Raw genomic sequence first — 4,629 nt, forward strand, 5'->3', positions numbered from 1 at the left:
CCGCGCATGCGGGGAAGGGCCTCTGAGGCGGGCCCTTGAGCTGCGCGCGTGCGCCCTGCTGCTGAGCCAGCCAGGGAAAGAGCTCGGCAATTTAAATCTCCCGCTCACTGTCCTTTCTTGCCCTGCCTCATTCCCCGGTTTAGGAGGGCTTTGCTGCACCTGCGCAGGTTCTTGACCTGAGACCCGGTGCCGGTGGTCAAAGCGCTGGGCTGCTAAGCAAAAGGTTGAGTGTTCGAACCAACCAGCCTTCTCAGCGGGAGAAAGATTTACAGCCTTCGGAACTCTACGGGGCGGTTCTGCTCTGTCCTGTAGGGTCGCTGTGAGTCCAGTGGATTTGGTTTTTGGTTTTCAGTTTCTTTTGCTAGTTCATACTTCAATGGCTGGACGTCTGCCTTGCGTTTGCACTTGCCTTGCGTTAGGGATACCTAGGCAAAAAAGAACTGTATCTTGCCCTAGAGACGTTCACAAGCCAATGGAGGAGACAGAATAGGAATCCGAGAGCTACTATAGCTAAAATTACTTGAGAGAACTGCGGAGGCGCCTAACCCTCGGTTCAGGAGGAAGCCTGAACTGGGGTATTAAAAAAAGATACAGAAATAAAAAACCCGTTGCTGTCCAGTTGATTCCGACTCAAAACGACCATGTAAGACAAATGGATGCAGCACTAGAGGTGCTCACTCATCTATGCCAAGTAATTTGGAAGACAGCTACCTGGTCAATAAGCAACACTGTGATAAATGGAGAAAAGATTGACGTTGTCAAGGATTTAATTTTACTTGGATTCACAATCAACGCTCATGGAAGCAGCAGTCAGGAAATCAAATGACATACTGCATTGGGCAAATCTGCTGCTAAAAGACCTCTTTAAAGTGTTAACAAGCAAAGGCGTCACTTTGAGGTCTAAGGTGTGCCTGACCCAAGCCATGATATTTTCAATCACCTCATATGAATGCAAAAGCTGGACAATGAGTAAGGAAGACCAAAGAACATTTGATGCCTTTGAATTATGATGTTGGCAAAGAATATCGAATATACAATTGTCTTAGTCATATAGTGCTGCTGTAACAGAAATACCATAAGTGGATGGCTTTAACAAAGAGAAATTTATTCTCTTATGGTCTAGGAGGCTGTAAGCCTGAATTCGGGGTCCCAGCTCCAGAAGAAGGCTTTCTCTGTCAGCTCTGGGGGAAGACCCTTGTCATCAATCTTTCCTGGTCAAGGAGCTTCTCAGTGCAGGGACTCCAGGCCCAAAAGACATGCTATTCCCCTGTCTCTTTTTTCTTGGTGGTATGAGTTTCCCCCATGTCTCTCTGTTCACTTCTCTCTTTTATGTCTCAAAAGAGATTGACTTAAGAACGATGTAATATTGTAGACTGCGTCCTGCCTTACTAACGTAACTGCCGTAAATTGCACCTTATTAACATCAGAGAGATATGATTTACAACACATAGGAAAATCACATCAGATGACAAAATGATGTACAATCACACAATACATAGGGTTGCTATGAGTCAGAACCGACTTGATGGCACCTAACAACAACCACTAGTCTACTTTTGTCTCTATGCATTTTCGTATTCTAGAAATTTCATATAGTCAACTGAAGGCTTGAAGGATCTGCTTGCAAGATAATTCACTGACATGACTATCAGCAGGAGGCCTCAATTCCTTGTTACATAGGCCTTTCCTTGGGCTGCCTGAAGACATGCTCCCCAGGGGATGGATGGCAACTGGCGGCTACCACGGTGAGTGATCCAAGAGTGACCAAGCAGCAAATTGCAATGCCTTTTGTGATCTAATCTCTAACGTTGTACACTCAGAGTTGCTTTTCCTTTATTGTATTTGTTAGAAGCTAAAAAAAAAAAAAAAAAATTTTTTTTTTTTTTTTTACTTACTAAGTCCAGCCCACACTCAAGGGGACAGCAACTCGGTCCCACCTCTCAGAGGGAGGAATATTAAAGAATTTGTGGACATACTTGAAAACCACCATTGATGTCTCAGCCTCATTCTTAGGATATTATGAGTATGATTACTGCATACCTGGATTAAAAAAAAAAAGGCTTTTGGTGTGGGAGGGACCGCCTACACATGCCTAGCACAGAGTTGGTTCTCCATTTACTGTGTTTAGTTTGTCCTGTCAACAGTTTCCTTCCCTCACATGTTTATCCTAACAGAGCTCTCAAGATGTGCAGACTCTGTGTTGGGCCCTGGGACTTCGATCTACTTCGCCTGAGTACTAACACGTGCTAGCATCGTGCTAAGCATTTCTGTTCTTTTGTTCCTCACAACCATCCTTTAAGGTAGGTGCCATGATTACATCTAATTTGCAGACAAGGACACTGAGGCTCAGAGAGGCTAAATAACTTCCTCAAGGACACTCAGGAAACTGTGGAGGTAGAATTTGAATTCAGGACTGTCTATTACTACATTATGCTGCTACCTACATCGTTCTGGCCTTCCTGGAGCTCAGTCTCCCAAAGCACATGATGCATAATCAGTTGCTAACAATGTCCTGGCTGCAGTAATTAGAGGTATGTACCTGGTAAAAAGGAGCACAAAGGAGGGAATAATCAAATCTCAGGCCTGCTGCCACATCACCACCAAAGCCATCTTCTATAGCATGGGTGTGACTGTGCAACTCCCTTCCTCCTGACCCTGTACTGGCTTCACACTGTCCACAGGGAGGAGTTGAAACTGGCATTCAGGCCCTTCATGACATGGGCCTTGCTTGTTTCAACGTCAACCTGTAATAGGACACTTAACCTATCCTAAACCAAACCAGTTGTTGTTGAGTTGATTCCAACTCTTGGTGACCCCATGTGTGCAGAGTAGAACTGCACTCCGTAGGGTTTTCAAGGCTCTGGTCTTTTGGAAGGAGATCACCAGGTCTTTCTTCTGAGGCAACTCTGGGTGAGTTCAAACTGCCAACCTTTAGGTTTGTAGTCGAGGGCTTAACATTCTGTAACATCCAGGAACTCCTCAACCTATTCTCTTGTTGTGTGTTGTTGAATCGATTTCGACTCATGACAACCCAACAGGACAGAGCAGAACAGCCACATAGTGTTTCCTAGGCTGTAATCTTTATGGAGGCAGATCACCAGGTCTTTTCTCCCGCAGAGCTGCTGCTGTGTTTGAACCACTGACCTTTCGGTTGGCAGTTGACCTCTTTAGCAGTTGCTCCACCAGGGCTTCTTCAACCTATCCTAGCCACATGGAACTTCTCACTCGTCTATGGACACACCATGTTATTTATGCATCTGTGCCTTTGCATGGACCTTTCTCTCTCTCCCCAAAATGCCCTTTTTCTTTATATTGTGATAAGCTCCCACAAATCTTCCATGAACCAACTCAAATGACTTAAGAACATTTCTCAAAGCACTTTGTGCAGACTTCTTTTCTAGAATTTGACCAGAAGCTGTTGTCTTTGTAACCCCAATGACAACTAGGGCCTTTAAGATTCTTATGATCTAGGTAAAATTGTCCTCACCCAGTCATTTGCTACCAATTTTACAGCCTGTGGAAGCCAAAGCTCTCCCCAGTATTTCTACAGATTCTCAGAAAGCTTAAATTTTCACATTACCTCTTTTCTCTTGGACTTCCTCCTTCCTTACTTATTATGGCTTATGTTCCTACTTCATAATCCAGATGGGGAACTCAGCCCCTTTGCTGGTGTCCATGCAAAATCTGCTCAGAAGTTATGAGTATGGAAGACTTTATTGAAGACCTGAGGGTTACACAACAAATCCTTTAATATCCCTAGGAATCATCCTGGCCTTCTCAGTCCTCTGGCTACTTGGTCACGTAGTGCCTTTCTTTTGCCCGTTTCTTTTGCAGTATTTGTCTCCCCATTGCTCTTGTCCTCCCTCACTCTCTGAAGCAACAAACCTCTTCCACAGCTTTTCTTTCTTTTTTAAGAGTTCAGCTCTTTATTGAACATGTTAGTAAAGAGGTTTAGTGAAAAAGAACAAAATCCACGTCATCATCAGACTCCTCAGATTCGCCTTTCTTTGCTTTCACTTTCTTCTCCTCAGCTGGGGCAGTAGTTGTGGAGGGGGCAGGTCCCCCTGCTGGTGCAGCACCAGCTGCTGAGGTGGGTCTACCAGCCCCTGTGTTTGCAGATGAGGCTCCTGATGTTGACGTTGGCCAGGGCCTTTGCAAACAAGCCAGACCAGAAAGGTTCAACATTTGCACCGGCAGCTTTAATTAGAGCATTGATCTTATCCTCTGTAATGTTCGCTTCATTGTCCTGCAGGATGAGGGCTGAGTAGATGCAGGTGAGCTTGGAGACGGAGGCCATAGTGTGGAGTGTTGGGCTGGCAGCTGCCAAGAGGTTGTTAGTCACTGGTGAAGTGAGGGCTTCACCCTAACATGACCTTGGCTTCCTTGGAAGAACAGAGCACCTTACTGGCAGCTGAGGGAAAAGCTTACACAGATTTTCTCATGCAAAGCAGTTCCAGGGCACTTTCTACTTTTGGTCTTTCCTTCTACCCAAGAGCTTATCAAGCTGTTTTCCTAAACAAAGGTAATTCCTTCCCAGAGAGGAATTCTGGGGTCAGCAGTTAAGATAATAAATTTCCCCATCTTCTTACCTAATTATATGTTTATAAGAGTATTTCACTCACAGGTCTG

The 4,629-nt window shown here is 44.9% G+C and overlaps 1 pseudogene; it reads right to left on the reverse strand.

Annotated features, from left to right (window-relative positions):
- Nucleotides 1–2,449: 2,449 nt before the first annotated feature.
- Nucleotides 2,450–4,376, reverse strand: LOC100662606 (large ribosomal subunit protein P1-like; annotated as a pseudogene).
- Between the last annotated feature and the right edge of the window lie 253 nt (nt 4,377–4,629).

This window comes from Loxodonta africana, chromosome 7 (genome assembly GCF_030014295.1).
Source record: "Loxodonta africana isolate mLoxAfr1 chromosome 7, mLoxAfr1.hap2, whole genome shotgun sequence".
In the NCBI taxonomy this organism is placed as follows: domain Eukaryota; kingdom Metazoa; phylum Chordata; class Mammalia; order Proboscidea; family Elephantidae; genus Loxodonta; species Loxodonta africana.